Source organism: Scyliorhinus torazame, chromosome 6 (assembly GCF_047496885.1).
Source record: "Scyliorhinus torazame isolate Kashiwa2021f chromosome 6, sScyTor2.1, whole genome shotgun sequence".
In the NCBI taxonomy this organism is placed as follows: Eukaryota; Metazoa; Chordata; class Chondrichthyes; order Carcharhiniformes; family Scyliorhinidae; genus Scyliorhinus; species Scyliorhinus torazame.
Genome location: NC_092712.1, coordinates 201,503,882 through 201,526,625, shown reverse-complemented (window position 1 = coordinate 201,526,625; position 22,744 = coordinate 201,503,882). Strand labels below are relative to the sequence as shown.

The 22,744-nt window shown below is 48.9% G+C and overlaps 1 protein-coding gene across 8 annotated transcripts in view; it reads left to right on the top strand.

Annotated features, from left to right (window-relative positions):
- The window catches only part of LOC140425229 (zinc finger protein 385D-like), a 1,050,252-nt gene that overhangs the window by 634,619 nt on the left and 392,889 nt on the right, over positions 1-22,744 (top strand). The gene's annotated exons all lie outside the window — the stretch shown is intronic.

The window sequence follows — 22,744 nt, the reverse complement described above, 5'->3', positions numbered from 1 at the left end:
CTCTCTGGCACGCTCCTCCTCCTCCTCCTCCTCATCCAGGGCAACACAGACATGAGCGGCTGCCACCACGGCGGCCAACATCGCTGGATGGTCTGAAAACATGACGGCCTGGTGGGGGGGAGGGGAACGACGACATGTCATCATTGCCCATATCCCCTCCTCCCCCCAGCCAGGTGGCATGGACCGCATGGGTCCAACTGTTGGAGGCTGGCACCTGGCCAGGTGGACCAACTCATTTGCCCTCCCATCACCCACCCCGGCACGGACCCCCTCCCCAACCCCCAACCTCCACCCCAGCACGGACCCCCCCCCAACCTCCACCCCGGCACGGACCCCCTCCCCAACTCCCAACCTCCACCCCAGCACGGACCCCCCCCCAACCTCCACCCCGGCACGGAACCCCTCCCCAACCTCCACCCCAGCACGGACCCCCCCCCCAACTTCCACCCCAGCGCGGACGCCCCCCCCCAACCTCCAACCCGGCACGGACCCCCTCCCCAACCCCCAACCTCCACGCCAGCACGGACCCCCCCCAACCTCCACCCCGGCACGGACCCCCTCCCCAACCTCCACCCCGGCACGGACCCCCTCCCCAACCTCCACCCCAGCACGGACGCCCCCCCCCCAACCTCCAACCCGGCACGGACCCCCTCCCCAACCCCCAACCTCCACGCCAGCACGGACCCCCCCCAACCTCCACCCCGGCACGGACCCCCTCCCCAACCTCCACCCCGGCACGGACCCCCTCCCCAACCTCCACCCCAGCACGGACCACCCCCCCCAACCTCCACCCCGGCACGGACCCCCTCCCCAACCCCCAACCTCCACCCCAGCATGGACCCCCCCCAACCTCCACCCCGGCACGGACCCCCTCCCCAACCTCCACCCCAGCACGGACCCCCCCCCAACCTCCACCCCAGCACGGACCACCCCCCCCAACCTCCACCCCGGCACGGACCCCCTCCCCAACCTCCACCCCAGCACGGACCCCCCCCCAACCTCCACCCCGGCACGGACCCCCTCCCCAACCTCCTCCCCAGCACGGACCCCCCCCCACCTCCACCCCGGCACGGACCCCCTCCCCAACCTCCACCCCGGCACGGACCCCCTCCCCAACCCCCAACCTCCACCCCAGCATGGACCCCCCCCCAACCTCCACCCCGGCACGGACCCCCTCCCCAACCTCCACCCCAGCACGGACCCCCCCCCCAACCTCCACCCCGGCACGGACCCCCTCCCCAACCCCCAACCTCCACCCCAGCACGGACCCCCCCCCAACCTCCACCCCGGCACGGACCCCCTCCCCAACACCCAACCTCCACCCCAGCACGGACCCCCCCCCAACCTCCACCCCGGCACGGACCCCCTCCCCAACCCCCAACCTCCACCCCAGCACGGACCCCCCCCAACCTCCACCCCGGCACGGACCCCCTCCACAACCCCCAACCTCCACCCCGGCACGGACCCCCTCCCGGCACTCCCCCGGAGCCTAGCCTACTCTAACCACCCCCCCCCACCCCCGCCGCACACACACACAAGCCGAGACACACCTCTCCTCATGCAATCAGTCTGCGGCCACGCCATTTCCTGCCCAGAGCCAACCCCCCAGGCCGTCACTCACCTTCTCGCTGGTCGGCGTGAGCCTGGAGCACCGGGTCACGCCGATGAAAAGGAGGTTTGATTCACGTCGACGTGAACGGTCATCACGTCGACGGGACTTCGGCCCATCCGGAAGGGAGAATATCGGCAGGCCGAAAATCGGCTGCCTTGCGCAGACCCGTGACATTCTCCGCGGCAGCGGCGCCATTAACGCCCCGCCGACTTTTCTCCCTTCGGAGACTTCGGCGGGGGCGGGATTCACGGCGGCCAACAGCCATTCTCCGACCCGGCGGGGGGGCGGAGAATGACGCCCAAGATCTCTGTTGCATAACACCAGTAAAATGGGCCCTTGTGCTCCTCATAGCCAAAATGTATTAAAAGTTTTAGGTCAGGTGAACTCCATGATGTACTTTGGTGTTCTCTAAACCCTGGCCCATAACAAATAGTATCATCTGTAAACTTGCATATCTAACTCTATTCCAATACCACTCGCTTTCATTTTGTTAATAATCTGTGATGAAAAACCTTATAAAACATTTTCAGGATGTCAAAGACATACCCCTATCACATTTGCTGGTAACCTCCTCAAAAAAATTCAACTGGATTAGTAACAAATAAACCACCCATCACGTATCCATGCTTTCTCTCTTTTATCAGCTCATATTGCCCAAGCATTCAATTATGTAAGGGGAGAAATTTATTCACAGAATACCACTTTTATCACTGCTGCGCAGACCTACGTCAATTCCCCAGAAACAAGCATTGCCCTGGACTGACACCTTTAAGGCATGCATGGAGATCTTCATTGGTATTATTGATGCATGGCTGTGTAGCTAGTACGTAGTCTCGTGACACTAAATGAATAAAATTTCTTTCCTTTTTTCTCTGATCATAGATCACAGAATCATAGAATTTACAGTGTGGAAGGAGGCCATTCGGCCCATTGAGTCTGCATCAACCCTTGGAAAGAGTACCCTACCCAGGCCCACCCCCCCACCCCATAACCCAGCAACCCCACCCAACCTTTTTTGGACACTAAGGGCAGTTTTGCATGGCCAATCCACCAAACCTGCACATCTTTGGACTGCGGGAGGAAACTGGAGCACCCGGAGGAAACCCACTCAGACATGGGGAGAACATGCAGACTCCGCACAGACAGTGATCCAAGCTGAGAATCGAACCTGAGACCCTGGAGCTGTGAAGCAACTGTGCTAACCACTGTGCCACAGTGCTGCCCTTTTGATGTTGAACAGCGAGTTCTGTAGCTGCCTTGTTTCTGCCCTGCCCTTTGCTTATATAATGGATTGAAATTTGCAATTATCCATGCCAAAGGTATCATTACTGAATCTAGAAAGCTTTAGGAAATTATGACTAATGCATGTGTGACTCTGGGTTGAAAACCACCGTGTCCATAGTTTCGTTTAGTTTACCTTAAGTTCTATTATCTTCTCCATTGCCACTTTTTTCCAGTAGAAAAGCCACAAATTTTATGCCCTTGATTTAGTTTTAGATTTATTTATTCCATTGTTATTGTTCCATTCCCTGTGAAAATGATTGCAAAGGGGATAGAGTTTCCATGAGATTGTGCTATTAATCCTGGTGAATACGTATCCTTCAATCATCACAAGAAAACAACTCATTGGTCATTATCACTTTGTTGGGTGTGGAAACTTGCTCAAAATGGCCGTCATATTTTCTACATCAGAATAATGATTGCACTTCAAAAGTACTTCATTTGCTGAAAAATATGTTGAGTGCCCTGTTGTCTTGAAGATGCTCTGTAAATGCACACCTTTCTTGATAATTGCAATGCAATGCATCAAAAAGTAGTGAAGGCAGGGCAAAACAAATTCAATCATAATTTATGCCCAGAGTAGATTGAGTTTCATGGGGCGTCATTCTCCGACCCCCCGCCGGGTTGGAGAATCGCCGGGGCTGCCGCGAATCCCGCCCCCGCCGGTTGCCGAAGTCTCCGGTACCGGATATTCGGCGGGGGCGGGAATCGGGCCGCGCCGGTTGGCGGGCCCCCCCGCTCGATTCTCCGGCCCGGATGGGCCGAAGTCCCGCCGATAAATTGCCTGTCCCGCCGGCGTAAATTAAAGTACCTTTCTTACCGGCGGGACAAGGCGGCGTGGGCAGGCTCCGGGGTCCTGGGGGGGGGGGGGGGGGGGCGCGGGGCGATCTGGCCCCGGGGGGTGCCCCCATGGTGGCCTGGCCTGCGATCGGGGCCCACCAATCCGCGGGCGGGCCTGTGCCGTGGGGGCACTCTTTCCCTTCCGCCTCCACCACGGTATCCACCATGGTGGAGGCGGAAGAGACTCCCTCCACTGCACATGCGCGGGAAACTGTCAGTGGCCGCTGACGCTCCCGCGCATGCGCCGCCCGGAGATGTCATTTCCGCGCCAGCTGGCGGGGCACCAAAGGCCGTTTCCGCCAGCTGGCGGGGCGGAAATCCCTCCCGCGTCGGCCTAGCCCCTCAATGTTGGGGCTCGGCCCCCAAAGATGCGGAGCATTCCACACCTTTGGGGCGGCACGATGCCCGTCTGATTTGCACGTTTTGGGCGCCAGTCGGCGGACATCGCGCCGTTTGGGGAGAATTTACACATGATCTTTTATACTGGCTTAAAAATCTTTGCACTGGAATCCAGCTTAACCCCCAAAATTGCTCATGATCCCAGATAGAATGATACAACAGTGTAAGCTTCTCCTTGTTGCTTCTGTATGTGGGCTTTTGGGGAGGCTCCAAAATTAAGCTGAACCTTTTGGGTGCAATCACTATAATAGGTTTGTTTTAAGCACTTGTCAATATCTTTTTTTTAATTAAAGAAGAAACTGACTATGTATCCCAATAGATCTTAAAAATGGTTTGCATAATTATTTGCAGTTATTTAAAATGTTGTTATTCACAAGTGGTGGACTACATTCTCTGATTAAAAATGCATGTTTTGTTTTGTAATATATTCAAATTAACCAAGTTACCATCCTTAAATATATCAACGATTATTTTTTAAAGCAAAAATCATTTAAAGAAGAAAATGCTTTGTCAAATGCTTCCTGATTGCATTGGTCGATGGTAGATTTTACAGACTGTGATATGCAAATCATTTAGAGCAGGAACTTGAGGGAAAGCTACTTTTCAAAACAAGCTAGTGCAATTTTAGGTGCAATTTGTATCCAGATCACTGATTGCACTCACATTGGAAACTACCCCTAAACACTCAGATAACAAGTTGTCATTTCATTATTGCCCATTATAGACTTGACTGTATGTGTCTTCAATGGGTCCACATTCTCCTTTATCACTCTTTTTAAAAATATATATATTTATACAAACCTTTGTTGCTAACTTTGACATCCCTTGGAAGGATTTATTCATATTCCCTTTCTCTGACACTGATTACAGTCTTTGAAACACTCTGTTGCTTTTTGCAGTTCCCAGCAGATTCCAATTCTCTTTGCGTCTGTGTAAGCCATTTGTTTTAGCTTGACTTTGTCTCCTGTCACAATTGTTGATCATGGTTGCTTAGGTACACAAATGAAGTTTATGCCTTTTAGAACTATGTAGTGGTTTTGTATTAGACCAAATACCTCTTTCAATATTTTGCACTGTTTCTCTAATAATGAGTATTAGTTTACTGATTAATATTTCACCGTCACCCATTAATTTCTCATCTTTCTGAAGCTTCCTTCAGATAAATTTAAGGTTTTGACTGAGATTGTACAATCTCTTGAAAACATTGCATTCAGTCATAATGTGTTGACTAGTTGCAAAATATTCCCTTACAATCAAGTTGTTAACTAACTCTGGTTCATTAAATTGTATATGATCTGTTCTCCTGTGGATTCTAAAACGTATTGAGTCAAATCTAAAGGGAAAATAATGATGTGCTCACAACAACTTGTATTTATATAGCGCCTTTACTGTAATAGAATGTCTCAAGGTGCTTCACAGGAATGTTATCAAGTAAAACTTGATACAGAGCAACAGAAGGAGACATGAGGGCTGATGTTAAAAAACTTGGTAGATTTTGGTGGAATTTCTTTACTCAGGACACTGACACTTAAAGGGATGACCATCAATGGTGAAGTGACAGAAATCAGGGATTATTGACAGACCAAAATTGGAAGAACATAGATCTCTCAGAACGTAATAGGTTTGGAGGAGATTGCAGGGTATAAAAATTACACTAAGGTGGCAAACTGTCTAGTTCAACCTTAGGCAGCAGGAATGAAATTTGAAATGTGGATCGTAAACATTGAACAGGATTTTTGTTTTGTGTTCGGGAGCCTGATGTTGGGCTAATTTCCAGGTCATAGAATCATAGAATGTACAGTGCAGAAGGAGGGCATTCGGCCCATCGAATCTGCACCGGCCCTTGGAAAGAACACCCACTTAAGCCCACACTTCCAATCTATCTCCGTAACCCCACCCAACCTTTTTGGACACTATGGGCAATTTAGCATGGCCAATCCACCTAACCTGCACATCTTTGGACTGTGGGAGGAAACCGGAGAACCCGGAGGAAACCCACGCAAACACAGGGAGAACGTGCAGACTCCACACAGACAATGACCCAAGCCGGAATTGAACCTGGGACCCTGGAGCTGTGAAGCAACTGTGCTAACCACTGTGCTACCGTGCTGCCCATGGTATGTGGTGTGCCGCGGTATGTGTTACGCCTGATGTGTGACGCAATTTTTAAAAATGGATTACCAATTAATAGCCAGGGATTGCATTCACCATCTAATTAAGGCGAGGTTAACCCTCAAAACTGGCGGGTCAATGCGAAGTGAGAAGTTGGCAACCCCATCATCAGAGGTGGTGAAAGTAAGAGAGTGGGACAAACCTTCATGCCACTCTCTGGCATCAATTTTCCAGCTCTCCTGCTGCTGGTCGCACCTATGACATGAATCATAAATTCTGCACAATGGCTTTGGTTTTCTCAATATTGATTTGAAGGAACTTGCTGCTTATCCAGCCCTGGAGCTGGATTACATGCTGAGGGCAGGCTCCCTGCACACAAACATAAATATCAGGGGCACCCGACTTTCACTCAATTAGCCCTCCTCACTTTAATTTTACAGCTGTTGGCTCTTTATTTATTATAAAGTGAGACTTCTTCACTCTCCAGGGTAAAGTCCTACTCGTAGACCTATCAGCTCTGCCTTACTGGCAGTGCCACATGAGCAGTAACCACTGTCGATACTCTATCGAGGATGTCGTGGGGGCAATCAGCAATAGAACAGACCTCCAGTTAGTCCAGTACCTCACTGGGGTCAGCCTGACATTTTGACAGGACAGAGGGGAGGGTGGATACAGAGGGGGAAAGTTGTTGTGGGGAGGTGGTGGTGGGGGTGCTGGAGGGCCTCTGATAGGCAACAGGAACCCAGAAAGGAAGCACTCCCAACCTGCTTTTCACTATTGAGCAGCATGCAGGGTTAATCCTATTTGGATGCACATTCAGAACAGGCCTCTTTCTCCACTGTTAAATTTGAGCGATGATAAGATGAGGCCTTTAAGTGAGCATTGATTTCCCGCTTAAGACCGTGGGTGGGTAGCCCAACTAACACTCAATAAAAGCACCGGGGGCAAGGACCAGAGGACTGGTGGCAGGCATGCCGCTGATGGCATGATTCCCTTTTTTGTGGCTTTGCTGTCCATGTGTGTCCTATAAAAACCAGTCCTGGGTGTCAAACAATTTTGAGACCTTGGAGGGGTTGATATAGATGGTGGTCAGGTAGAGCTGAGTAATCAGTGTACATGTCAAAACTGATACACATCGTCCTTAATGCAGAAACCAGGCAGACATTTCAGAGGATTAAGAGAAGTGCTGTAAATTGTGAACCCAGAACTTGCTGGCTGATTTTGCTGCTCCGCTATTTGCTTCACACAAACGGCACCTTGCCCTTAGCATCCCTGTTATCTTTAAGAACCTGCTCACTAAACTCACCACAGAAAATCAGAACTGGGATTTAGCAGCATACGCACCTTTTTAATGGCATGATAATTGTTAATGCAATGCTAAACAACCTCCCTGCCCAGAAATGGAACAATTGAAACTGTCTCATTCTTTCAAATAGTAAATAGATTTGAAATATTTTAAATTAAAGATTTCTATAGCTTGGAATATGTAGCTATAAATCATGCCCAGTTTCTAGCCAGGTCTGTGCCATGGCCTCGAGGCAGCACTGTGTTGTTTCCATTGCCAGTATATAGTTGCCATGTTCTCTGACGCTTACAAATTGGGGGAAATTAAGGGCACAGCCTGGTCACACCCACCTACCATCTTTATCTTCCTGCATTGGAACTGGATACCATTATTTGGACCTTCGAACCATGGGCATTATTAAATGGAAACATTTTCTCAGTATCATTTTGGGCATGATTGGCGGGGTGTTTCTCGATGGCAACATTGGCGAGATCACGGCCCATATTTAATGGCACTTCATGACTGAAATGAGCCCCACATGAGCTTCTCAACGTTACTGGCTGTCTCGCCGTCTGATTCACTGAACTCGCACCTCAGCATCTTGCCACTTACAAGAGGGAGCTGCTTTTAAACGCTCCCTCACCACTCACTCCCAGTCAACACACAAGTATGGCAGCACACAGACCTTTTCCTCACATTGGGGATGCCGATCTGGCCAGGCTTCACAACAACATGGATGCGAGATAGGACATCCTGTTCCCTCCCGTTGGTCGGAGAACCAGCAGCAGGGTCACCAGTACCACCTGAGAGGCAGTGGTAGTGACTGTCAATGCGGGCAACGTGACAAGGAGGACCACCGTCCAATGTAGGAAGAAGACCAATGACCTCCACCGAGCTGCAAAGGTAAGTTACCACCTCTCTCCTGGCATAATCTCCGCCTGCCAGCCCTCAAAATTCCACTTCCCCCCTACTCCCTCCAATTCAATGGCTGACACCTAACACCCTCCCTACATGCAATTTTTGTGCTTGCTCCTTAGAACCCACTGGCAACCACCTCCATGTCAAGCTGCATGCCCACACATGCCACCTGTTATAAACTCCCCCTGACACATCAAGCGTGCATCTCACAATGCCTCTCTTTGTCCCCACAGGAAGCTAGCCCATAATAAGCGGGAAAGGATCAAGCTGGGGGGCGCAGTACCACACCCTATGAAGAACGTGTCCTGAAAATCACAGCGTTGACCGAGGAAAGAGGTCACCAATAGTGAGGTTGGCCTGCGCTGCAGAGGAGAGGATTCACTGCCCCTTCACCCAGATGACCTGTCTCAAGTGAATTGTTCATGTCAGACAAAATGATCCTTCCCTCTCACTGACCACATGTTGTCTCGCAGGATCTCTGTCTGACTCCAATTAAGGGACAATTTAGCGTGGCCAATCCACTTGCCCTGCACATATTATTGGGTTGTGGGTGCGAGACCCATGCAGAGACGGGAAGAATGTGCAAACCCCACATGGACAGTGACCCAGAGCCAGGATTGAAACTGAGGCAGCAGTGCTAACCACTGTGCCACCATGCTGCCCTATCAGGCAATCACCATCCATTCATTCAATTAGTGAAACTGGTCCAGCAATTTAGCATAGCATAGTCATCTGAGTAAACAGTAGGAAAACACCTGGCAGTTCATCATAGCAATGAAGTGAAAGATTGTCTGCAGTGGTTATTCAACAGGGCATCAGAGCTAAAAGACTGGGAGAAAACAAACGCATCATGAAGAATTATGCTACGGGTGGATAGATTTAAAATAATCTGAAAACTGGAAGTGGGATTAGAAATTTTACCAAATGATTGGCTGAAATGGAATTGAGCATTTCACTGGTAACTGGTAATGCCTATTCGAATGAATGGTGTTGAAATACCTGTTTCCTTGACATTGACTGCCACAGAGCGTTCTGCAGTGACCATTGAGATTTCTGAAGGAGACTCTTGAAAATCTTTCACAATGTTGATTTTAATCGTTTAGCTTCAATTTATGGCTTTGTTGAGTGTGAAGAAATGACATGAAGGATCATTGTGAACAGGTTGTGTTATAACTTTGATGACAGCCAGAGTCATGGTATACAATGAATCCTGAGACTTGTCGCTATAAAGGATGTAAAAAATGACTTTTCCAGCAATGTTGTCAGATCTACTTAAATATCTTTGCCTACGAAATGAAATATAGACCTCAATCTCCCAGTCAGTGTGGGGCAGGATGTGCCCGGCACTGACTGGGATTTAATCTGCCCATTTTCTATTTTACGCTGGAGCATCTTCTGCTGCTGGCTTCAGCAGGAATATAGGGACAAATATAATCAGGCAACAAGTTGTTGACCATTATTCCAGTGCAGCCAGATCTCCTTTTCTCACCATGAGTTAACAACACATCCTTTAAGGTCTATCGTCATTGACTTACAATATTTTTAAATGGAGCTGTCAACCTCTGAACTTTGTAGCCTTCCCTGGCTGACGGTGCCAACTCCATCCCCCCCACCCCACCCGCCCCCCCCCCCCCCCCCACCCCCAATCCCCTCACCCCTGATGATGTCATAGAGTTATAGAATTTGCAGTGCAGAAGAAGGCCATTCGGCCTAACGAGTCTGCACTGGCCCTTGTAAGAACACCCCACACCTCCACCCCATCCCCGTACCCCAGCAACCCCACATCACCTTTTTGGACGCTAAGGGCAATTTAGCAAGGCCAATCTACCTAACCTGCACAATTTTGGATTTGGGTGGAAACCGTAGCACCCAGAGGAAACCCGAGAAAGTGCAAACTCCACACAGACTAAGGCTGGAATTGAACCTGGGTACCTGGAGCTGTGAGGCAGCAGTGCTAGCCACTGTGCCGCCCCCTCCCTCAGCCCTGAGAGTGTAGCCCCTCCTTCCTCAAGCCCCTAAAATTGTACACCGCCTCCCTCACCCCCTGACAATGTACACCGTCCTCCTTCAACTCCCGACAGTGTTCACCCCCTTCACTCACAGCCTCCCTTACCCCCGGCCAGGATACCTGTGCAACACTGTCAGGGAGTCAGGCTAGCAGTCCACAGGTGCCGGGGGCATGCCTTGTCCCACGTTTGTGCAAACCAGTGCTAAACGGTGACCATTGACTCCCGCAGACCGGGTGAAAGCCTCATGGCTTATTTAAATATCATTATCTGGATCATGCCCAGCGAGGGTGTGATCGAGATCATGTCAGGTAGAGCGAGTTGGGTGATTTGCGCAAGGTTTCATGACCGGCGCGGAGCCCGATTTGGGGCTCTCGCGTGATTCACTCGTAGCAACCAGCTCCGCGACAGGTGCAACACAGTGGCTAAATCGCACCCAGTGCAAACAGTAGTCAGCTCAGAGCGGACTATATTGACTGAGTAAATGAAAACAATTCCGGATATCACCAGGGAAACAGTTTATTCACTGTGAGACTACCTAAACAGGTCAACAAATGCAAACATTGTATAATTCTAATCCCCAAAATTAAAAGGGTAGCGATTTTAAAACATGTTATGCTATACAGTCAGAGACACTTGGTGGTCTTGAACAAATGCAAGTTTTCTTTGCCAATCCATGCTACATTGGGAAACATGAATGCAAAGATTGGAAATTATTGCTTATGACAAGTACAATAGATAAATATGGAATAAGACAAGGAAACAAGAAAGGAAAGAGATCGATAGAGCTGTGCAGCTTCAACCCCAAACTCCCTGTTTAACTATCACAATTGAAACAAAAACAATTGGATATCCTAGATTGGCTCAAAAGAAGCCAAATACCAGCAGCAACTATTATTGGCCACGATCCAACTGAAATTAAACTAAAAAGTGCAAAATGTATTCTGAAAATAGAATTGTGGTTAAGATTAACAAATAATATGTGATTGCATTATGCAACAGATTTATTTTTGGGGGAAACTTAGTAGGATGGAAACCAAATGAATTTTGGAGCCAAGTTCAGAAAAGAAAGAATGAAAAAGAAACATTTACTTTTGTCATCTGCTTCGCTAATGATGTGTACTCTGGGTTGTGAGTTTCTGCCATGGATCTTTAAGTGACTGAACAGGCAGATTCTTGACATGCAGATCTTTGAGTACCTGAGGCATGTGGTATTGGGATCTGGAGTGCAGGATATTCTTCCTTTTCTTTCCAATACTGCACTCTTTTTCATCATTGTGACATTGTGATTCAAAGTGTGATGCAGCTTGATGGACAAGTTGTCACCATTCTGAACGAATGGTAGGAAGTGGACCAAGTCATTAATGTCAGTGTTGCTGTGCTTCAAGGTGAGCTTCAGTGTGTTCTTTGCGCTCTCCTGGAATGCTGCTCATTTGAGAGTTGGCTAAACAGGCCCTAGCATGGCACATGGTTTTTTAGGCCATCCAAACACAGTGCCCAGTTTATGAAAATTGATTTTGTAAGAGTTATGCCTGAATGCTTGTGGAGGTAGCTTCAAGAAGGACAATAGCATTTGTTCAACAGTTCTCCCACAGAGGAGCCAGAAGAGGCATAGCTGATGGAATTTCTCGCGTGTCCTTATGTGTCACTGATATGCAGTCTCACTGCAGTACAGAGGTGTGGTGGTGACAATTACGCTGTACGCTAGGACTATTGTTGACTTGCAGAGGTCTTTGTTGTCAAATACTGACTGCCACAGTGTGTTGAAGGCTGAGCTGGTGCCGTTGATCCAGTGTTGGATCTCCTCATCAATGATGGCTTTTTGAGAGAGGTATGGGAAGTGTTCAACATATTCCAATGTCTCTCGTTCAACAGATGTGGGAGATACAATGCTTGGCTGATCAGGTGTGGATTGATATGAGTTTTGTTTTGGCGACATTCAGGGACAGCTGAGGTTTCTGTGAGCAGAACTGAAGAGATCAAGAGTGACTTGCAAATTTGGTGAAGAGTGGAAAAAGCCATTGCAATCATCTGTCAACTGTATGTAAGGGATATTTATGGTGGTCAGTTTAGTTTTGTCAGGGAGGCAACTGAGGTTAAAGAGTTTTCCATTAAGATGGTATTTAATACTGATACCAGATGACAGTTGATCTTTGTTGAGATGAATAGTCACTGTCAAATATATTGTGAATAGTATGGAGGTTATTACACATCCTTAATTGACCTTGGTCCTGAAGGCATCTGTTTCAGATTTCCCATTCAAGGCAGCTTCAATCACATTGTTACAAAGCAGCTGGAGGATTGTGATGAAGTTTCTTGGACATGCAATGTTTTGGAGCACAGTACATAAAGACTTGTGATTTATTGAGTCAAATGCTTTGGTTCGGTTACTGAATGCAATGAAGAGTTCCTGGTGTTGTTCTGAACATTTTTCTTGCATTTGTCTGGCAACAAGATGTTCTACCAGATGTTCTTCTGGATTATCTGAAGCCACAATGTGTCTTTGGGAGGATTTCCTCAGCTAAGGAAACTTGCAAACTATATATTGATCTTCAACAGGTGAAAGAGCAAGGTGAAGAAACCCAGTTGGAGATCAATGTAAAGAATTATAGTTTAGTGCAGAATTTGAAAATCAAAAGGCAAAGAAAATCTGAAGGAACCATGAAAACCAGAGCTAAAGTAGAGGAGGATATAAAATTGTTCAAGCAAATTTAATGTAAAAAATAATCCCAAGGAAATTCTTGGAGGGAAATGGAAGGAGAAGTCAGGAGGAATGATGAAAAACTTGGTCAGAAAGGCTGTTTGTTACTGAATATCTTGAAGGGAGAGAGTATAGTGGAGGGATTTAGGAAGGGAATTCCAGTAGGCTAACCTAGCTGAAGGTAATGTGAAAGTTGTTGTTGGTTCATTTTACGAGACAATGGAGAGTCATGAAGGACGGACTGGTACATCTCACATGACCCAGGAATTGTGGGTGTTGACTAACACAGTAAGAGGTGGGAAACCTTTCTCCTGCATTCTCATGGTGTTCCAGTTCAAGAGGCAATAAAGAGTCCACGTATTTGTTGTTTGCATTTATGTGACTTCTACATGAGAAGCGGCATGGTGGCGCAATGGTTAGCACTGCTGCCTCACAGTGCCATGGACCTGGCTTCAATTCTGACCTTGGGTGACTGTCTGTGTTGAGCTTGCACCTTCGCCCATGTCTATGTTGGTATCCTCTTCTCCTGGATCTCCTTTGGAGTTGTATCTTTTATTTAATATGGTTTCTCCATGTTCTTCCTACCAAAACAAATTACTTCACATTTCTCTGCATTGAACTTCATCTCACTCCTGACGACCCATTCCACCAATTTTTCTATCCCATTTTGAAGTTCTACACTATCCTCCTCTCAGTTCACAATGATTCAGTTTCATGTCCACAAATGTTGAAATTTTGTCCTGCATACCAAGCTCCAGCTCATTAATATATATCAAGAAAAGCAAAGATCCCACCGCTGACCACTCGTGAATTCTTACTCCAGCCTGAAAAACATCCATTAATCACTACACTCTGGGCAGGATTCGCCATTGCCCTATATCGTAATCGGCGATCGGGCGGAGAATCCCTTCCGACGCCCAAATCGGGGGTGGCGGCAGTTTGACACTGGTTTTCGAGTCTCCGCTCCCTCTGAAATGGAGTCATCGCGTCGCATGCCACACGCTGTTGAAATGGCATTGGTGCATCATCAGGAAGCCCTCCCCTGATGCTCCGTCCCCAATGGGCCGAGTTCCCGACCGTGCGGTTGGCATGTGGTCTGAGCGGTTGGGAACCAGGCATGAGCGGCTGTGTACTGTGTCCAGTGCCACCACACTTGGCCGGGAGACATGCCGCTGGATGGGGGTGTTTCCGCAATGGCTGGGGAATGAGTGAGGAGTGGCCAGGTGGTGGCCTGGGGGGCCATATTTGGCAGTTCGGGTCCGCGCACGGCCTGCGCAGTGTTGTACGGTGCGACCGCTGCAGGTCGTCACCGTGCGAATACGTGACCACGGACCTGGCCATTCTCCGGCCGTTTTTGATGCAGGAGCCGGGAGTTTCACCTGCCGCTGCTGCCAGCCCCTCACCAGTCCCGGAATCGGTGAGAGTTCGGCGCCGATTTTGGCATCGTAAAATGCCCGCAAATTCTTCGCTTCAGCCGGCACTTAGCCGCTGAAACGGGGAATCCAGCCCTCTGTTTTTTGCTGTTCAGTCAATTTTCTATCATGATGCTACTGTCACTTTTAGTCCATGAGATTTAACTTTGTTCACAAGTCTGTTGCGTGTCACTGTATCAAATGCCTCTCAGAAGTCCATGTACACTTCACCAGTAGCATTGTCCTTATCAACCCTCTCTGTTGCATCTTCAAAAAAACTCCAGCAAGTTAAATAAACATAATTTTTTTTCAGAAATCCATGCTGGCTTTTTTTAATTAACCACATTTGTCCACATGACTTTTAATTTTGTCCTGGATTATTGTTTCTCAAAGTTTCCCCACCACTGAAGTTAAACTGACCGGTCTGTATTTGCTTGGCTTATATTTATATCCTTTTTTGAATAAAGATGCAAAGCTTTTTCCAGTCCTCTGGCACCACTCCTGAGTTTAAGGAAGACTTAAAAATTACGGCCAGTGTGTCCTCAATTTCCACTTTCACTTACCTCAGTATACTTGGATTTATCACATCCAGGCCTGATGCATTTTCAACTTTAATTACAGCTGGCCTATCCAGTAATTCCACCTTATTAATTTTAAACCCTTTCACTATGAGATGGGTAGCACCTTCTTCGTTGGGAAAGATAGATGCAAAATATTTATTTAATACCTCAGCTAGACCCTCTGTCTCAGTGGAAATCTTCCTTTTGGTCCCTAATCAACCATACTCCTCCTTTTACCACCCTTTTACAATTTATGTGTCGAGAGAATTTGGGATTTCCTTATATGTTGGCTGACCAGTCTCCTTGCATACGCCCTCTTTGCCTCTATTATTCGTTTTTTTCTCTTCCCCTCTGAATTTTAGGTGGGACTTTCCGTGCCACCCGTCACATATTTCGCGGTGGCAGCCCACCATTGGCCGGCAGCAGGATCTGGTCTCGCTGTTGTCAATGGGGTTTGCCATTGAATGCATCCCTCACCGCCGGGAAACCCACGGCAGGGGTGCACCATAGTAGGACCGGAAGATTCCTCTGGCATAAACAGCCAGAAAACTCCAGATCTTCTGTATTTAGCCTGCGTCTTCATTGTATTTCCTACTTGACATTTGTCATAAGTACTTCTTTGTCATCCAGGGAACTCTTGCTTTTTTTGCCCTACATTTCCCTTTTGAGGAAATTAGCTTCACTGTGCAAACTACTTCTTCGCTGTAGATAGCCCATTGTTCAGCGACCATTTTTCCTGCTAACCTTTGACTCAGATTTAGTTGTCCCAGATTTGTTTTTACCCCGTTGAAATTGGCTCCCCGGTTAATATTTTTAATCTGGCTTGTTCGTTCTCCTTTTCCATAGTCCACCTGAGCCATATGACACAATGATCACTGTTCCTTAAATGATTTCCAATGGTCACGTGGCGCATTCCATTCACAGCAACTAGGTCTAGCAGTGCCTCCTTTCTCATTGGACTGGAAACACACATGTAGAACATTTTCCTAAACACATTTTATGGACTCTAACCCCTCTCTGCACGTCTAACCCTAACCCTAACTCTAACTACTTAAAGTTTCCCCTCATAACCCTCTAAATGCTTTGCACCCCACTGGAATTTCATGCAAATTTTGTTCCTCTGTATCTATTTACCACTAGTTGGTGTCCAATAGACTACACCAAGCAATGTAATTACACCTCTTACCTTCTCCACTCAATCTAGATAGATTCTTGCAATGACTCCTCTGGGGCATCCTCTTTCTCCAACCCTGCAATGCTCTCCTCAATCAAGACCACCACACCTCCCCATTTCCTTTCTTTTTTATTTTTGTTGAACACCTTATATCCAGGAATTGTTAATAACCAGCCATGCCCTCCTTTGAATCAGGGCCCTGTTATAGTCGCAACATCATGGGCGCGATTTAACAAAAAAAACAGAGTTCCGTTGTGGGTGGGTTTAGCGGGGTGTTTCAGCCCGGGAATGACCCTGCTATCGAACGGGGGACTCTGTTACTTTCTTGGGCCTCAGCGAGGAACTCCTTGCCGAGGCTGCACTTACTTTCATTTCCTGCACTGACGTGCTCTGCTCGTCAGTGCAGGAAGAGATCGGGCGCCATTTTCAAATGCACCCCGATCTCTCGAACCCCAATGTGACTCCTGGCCCCCCCCAATGCCCCAACATACTTGAGCCCCCCACACCCCACCTCATAATGACAGGTAACACTAGTCCCAATCCCCAGTGTGGGGAAAATGGGCACCTTGGCACTGCCAGCCTGGAACCCTGGCATTTTCAAATTCCTAGGGGTACACATCACCAAAAATCTGTCCTGGTCCACCCACGTCGACGGTACCACCAAGAAAGCACAACAGCGCCTATACTTCCTCAGGAAACTAAGGAAATTGGGCATGCCCACATTAACTCTTACCAATTTTTGCAGATGCACCATAGAAAGCATCCTATCGGGCTGCATCACAGCCTGGTATGGCAACTGCTCGGCCCAGGACCGCAAGAAACTTCAGAGAGTCGTTTACACAGCCCAGTCCATCACACAAACCTGCCTCCCATCCTTGACTCCATCTACACCTCCCGCTGCCTGGGGAAAGCGGGCAGTATAATCAAAGACTCCTCCCACCGGCTTACTCACTCTTCCAACTTCTTCCATCGGGCAGGAGATACAGAAGTCTGAGAACACGCACGAACAGACTCATAAACAGCTTCTTCCCCGCTGTTACTAGACTCCTAAATGACCCTCTTATGGACTGACCTCATTAACACTACACCCCTGTATGCTTCATCCGATGCCGGTGCTTACATAATTACATTGTATACCTTGTGTTGCCCTATTATGTATTTTCTTTTATGTATTTTCTTTTATTTCCTTTTCTTTTCATGTACTTAATGATCTATTGAGCTGCTCGCAGAAAAATACTTTTCACTGTACCTCGGTATACGTGACAATAAACAAATCCAATCCAATCCAACCCAATCTCTGCAAGCCTGGCAATGCCACCTGGGCATCGTGGCAGTGCCAGGCTGGAACCAGGTTACCCTGCCAGTGTGCCCGGGTGGCACTGTCAGGGTGCCAGGTTGGCAGTACCAAGGTGCCTGGGTGGTATCAGCAGTTCCAGGGTGCCACCTTGCCTAGAGACCGACAATCCGGAGGTCCGTCATCGCTTGGGAGACCCCCATAAGTGCCGTTCTGCCTGGTCCTTGTTTGTGGAGGCCAGTGCTAAATAGTGCCCGGATGAGGTATCCTCAGCGAGGGGATTCGATCCCGGGCGCTGGTTAAATCCAGCAAATGGATATTTAAGTGTGCATAACTATGCACTTAAAAATGCAAATTTAGGCCCTGTCTATTGTGGACGGAAACCAGACATATCGCGAGATCCCATTAGATCTCGCGAGGTGTAGCGAGCCGGCAAGATTCACTGTTCACGTCCCAAGTTGGGCGGGGCATGGCCGTTAGATTTCGGCCCATATTTTTGCATGCCAATCTGTGTCTGGAAGTCGGCAATCTTATTCATGGCACTCTGTGCTTTCACAAACATACACAGTAAACCTGATTTAGACTTTTGCCCTTATTCTGACCCAACTTATTAACATACTATTCCTTATTTTCGTATTGTCTATCTCTCCCAATTTTTGTAGCATCTTGGGGTTCCTCTCTGATCTTTCCCCCTGGTTTCCATACCAATCCAAGTTAGTGTAAACCCTCCCCAATAGCATTGGCAAAGGAACTCGAACCCAGCTCTATTTAAGTGCAAACATTTTGACCTATTCAGGCTCCATCTCCCCCAGAGTCAGTCCCAATGTCCCAAGAATATAAAGCCCTCCCTCCTGCACCATCTTTTCAGTGATGGACTGATCTGCTTCATCCTGCTATTTCTGTGCTCGTGCGTGGTACAGGGAGTAATTGAAAATTACTACTTTTTGAGGTCTTGCATGCTAATAATTTCCTATCTAGCTCCCTAAATTTGACTTTAGGGTCACATCCTTCTTTCTACCTATAATGTTTGTACCTATGTAGACTACAACTGTACTCGCAGGAGGTGCAGGCTGAAAGGCAAAGCAGTCTTATTCTCCAACACTAATGAAGCCACAGCCGCGACGTACAAAACATATGTCCCAGCCTGGGACTGTGGCAGCACGGCCGCATAGTGGTTAGCACAGTTGCTTCACAGCTCCAGGGTCTCAGGTTCGATTCCGGCTTGGGTCACTGTCTGTGCGGAGTCTGCACGTTCTCCCTGTGTCTGTGTGGGTTTCCTTCGGGTGATCCGGTTTCCTCCCACAGTCCAAAGATGTGCAGGTTAGGTGGATTGGCCATGCTAAATTGCCCTTAGTGTCCAGAAAGGTTAAGTGCGGTTACTGGGTTACGGGAATAGGGTAGATACGCGGGCTTGAGTAGGGTGCTCTTTGTAAGGGCCGGTGCAGACTCGATGAGCTGAATAGCCTCCTTCTGTACTATAAATTCTATGATTCTATCGGAAACTGCAAATATTGGTCTGGGGGGGCGATATTTAAGGCCCCGCTTGTGAGCCCCTATTGGATGGGCCTCCGCCCGCTCAACATGGGAACTAGTATTCTATGAAGACCATGGGGAGATCAATCAGCGATCCTCCATGGTCTTTGTGAGGGTTATAACAACTGTTTGGGCAGCATGGTGGCGCAGTGGGTTAGCCCTGCTGCCTCCCGGCGCCGAGGTCCCAGGTTCGATCCCGGCTCTGGGTCACTGTCCGTGTGCAGTTTGCATATTCTCCCCGTATTTGCGTGGGTTTCGCCCCCACAACCCAAAGATGTGCAGGGTAGGTGGATTGGCCACGCTAAATTGCCCTTAATTGGAAAAAAAAATGAACTGGGTACTCTAAATTTATTTTTTTTAAGTTTTAAAAAATAACAACTGTTTGTTGTTCACACTTTCCCCTTTGGGTGATTTGCATCCATTCAGTGGCACCCTTGACTCTGGCACCAGGCAGGCAATGCACCATCCTAGATTGATGACTGTGGCTGCAGAAATGGCAATTAATTCTCATTTCTCCCTTCAAATCGTCTATCACTGTTGTTCTTCAGGTATTCCTTTTACACCTCCATCCCCACAGCCCCATTTGACCAAGTCATCAATTATGCCATAGAGTGCGGCTCTGGCTGCACTCCCCATTATACTATCACTCTTATAAGTATTCAGAATTGAATATTGGTTGCAGAGTGGGATACACTCTGGGAACTCTTGCACTATGTGCCTGTTTCTAATTAACTGTCTGGTGGTCACCCAGTCCCGCTCTCCCTGTATCCCCTTAAGCTATAGGGTGACCGTATCTGTAAAAGTGTTGTCCATGAAGTTTTCAACCTCACATATGTGCCGGTATGATGCGTGTTTCTGCTCAAGTATTGAAACTTCTGCACCAGAGTTCAAACTGCTGCAACACTTCCTGCGCAAAGGATTCTAGAGTTCCTATAGCACAAGATGTGCGCTCCAGAGGTTGGAATAACTCTGCCATTTCTCTGTTAGTTAATGATCTTGTTACTTCTAACAAATCTCACTACTACAACTAAACCTTTGACAATACTAATAAACGTTATTAAAATTTATAAACCTTACCAATACTAAGAAACCATGCTAATCATGATAAATCCTACTGTCATGGACAGGAGAGCCAGGTAAACTAAGTGTCTTCCCTCGCACCAATGTCTGTAGGTATAAGGTGTTTTGAATTATTTTAAAAGTAGGCTTTGTGTGATCCAATTTGCTAATAACTCGCAGAAAACTCATGTTATGATTACCTCAGAGGTTACGATTTTTCACATTCACACCGCTGGGAGGAGTATTCGTAACGTCACACTCCACTACACAGATATATGTTAAGCAGGGATAGAAATAAGGACATTTTTTACAACTATGAATAGTAATAATACTGTGATGATCCACTGTAATAGGAGATGTAAGGTAGGACCTGCACCACAGGTTCACCGGTAGCTCCTGCCGGCTGGCTCCGTCCAGGCAGAACTGTATAAATATGTATGACCTCCAGTGCCCTGCCATTTCGCCAGCTGCAGCAGGAGGCCACGCATCTGACTGTAATAAAGCCACAGTTGTACCCAACTTTAGTCTTTGTGCAATTGATCGTGCATCAATTTATTACAGTCAGGTTTTCCACAGAATGGATATCCGAAATAAGCCCGAACGCCTGCAGCTGGATCCGCACTCGCCCGACGCCAGGAAAGACTTTACTCACTGGCGAGCATGTTTTGAGGCTTACATCAACGCGGCGGACCCCGCGCCAACGGAGGCTCAGAAGATAAACGTCCTGTACTCCAGACTGAGCTCCAGCGTGTTCCCGTTGATCCAAGACGCCACGACTTACACAAAAGCGAAGGAACTCCTCAAAGAACACTACGCGCAGAAGGCGAACACGCTCTTCGCCAGGCATGTACTCACCACCCGCTCGCAACTCCCTGGTGAGTCCATCAAAGACTTCTGGTGGGCCCTAATCCCACTCATCCGGGACTGTGACTGTCAGGCTGTCACGGCCGCCGAACATGCGAATCTCCTCATGCGAGATGCCTTTGTGACTGGGATTGCGTCGGACCGCATCCGAGAACGATTGCTGGAAGGGGCCACGCTTGAACTGGCGGAGGCTAAAAACCTTGGCGCCCTCCATGACGGTTGCATCCCGTAACGTACAATCGTACCCTTCCTGCCACGCCGCCCACCCTTCTACTCCTTCCTACCCCTCTGGGACCCCGTCGATGACCTCCTCAGCCGGGGCCCTGCCTTCGCAATACGCCTGCGCCGCACGCCGATCCGTGCACCCCGGGTGTCCCCGCTGCTACTTCTGCAATCAGCAGAAGCACCCCCGCCAACACTGCCCAGCCCACACTGCAGTTTATAAAGCCTGTAGTAAAAAGGGCCACTTTGCGGCTGTGTGCCAGGCCCGCGCAGTCACTGCGATCGCGACCGCTATCACCCCCTCCCCCCCGCCAGACACACAATGGGAGCCGCCATCTTCTCCTCCCGGGTCCATGTACGACCAATGGGCACCGTCATCTTATCCCCCTTCGGTCACATGCGCCCCATGGGCGCCGCCATCTTTCGTGACCCCGCAATGTGCACACCATGGGCGCCGCCATCTTGTCCCGACCCCGCAATGTGCGCACCATGGGCGCCGCCTTCTTGTTCCCCACAGGGTCCCCGGACATCCCGACATCGGAACCGCACACGCTCGCCACCTGAAGCATCCGATGGCTACTAGCAGCTCGCTCCGATGACGCTGGACCAATTTCGCCCGCACAACCTAGCCACCGCGTCGACGACGGTTAAAATCAACGGCCACACGACCGCGTGCCTGCTGGACTCCGGGAGCACCGAAAGCTTCATTCACCCAGATACGGGAAGGCGCTGCTCCCTCGCGGTCTACCCTGCCAATCAAGGGATATCCCTAGCCTCCGGATCCCACTCCGTCCCAATCCGAGGTTTTGTACAGTCACCCTCACGGTCCAGGGCGTAGCACTTAGTAACTTCCGCCTCTATGTCCTTCCTAATCTCTGTGCTGCACTCCTGTTGGGCCTGGACTTCCAGTGCAACCTCCAGAGCCTCACCCTCAAATTTGGCGGGCCCTTACCCCCCTTACCGTTTGCGGCCTCGCGACCCTCAAGGTTGATCCCCCCTCCCTTTTTGCCAATCTAACTGCGGATTGCAAGCCCGTTGCCACTAGGAGCAGACGGTACAGCACCGAGGACAAAACCTTCATCAGGTCCGAAGTCCAGCGGCTGCTTAAGGAGGGTATTATTGAGGCCAGCAACAGCCCCTGGAGAGCCTGGTGGTGGTTAAAACTGGGGAGAAACACAGGATGGTCGTGGACTACAGCCAGACCATCAATCGGTACACGCAGCTCGACGCGTACCCCCTCCCACGCATATCTGATATGGTCAATTGCGCAGTACCGGGTCTTCTCAACAATTGACCTGAAATCCGCCTACCACCAGCTCCCCATCCGGAAGTCGGACCGACCAAACACTGCCTTCGAGGCAGACGGTCGCCTCTACCACTTCCTTTGGGTCCCTTTCGGTGTCACAAATGGGGTCTCGGTCTTCCAAACAGAGATGGATCGAATGGTTGACCAGTACGGTTTGCGAGCCACC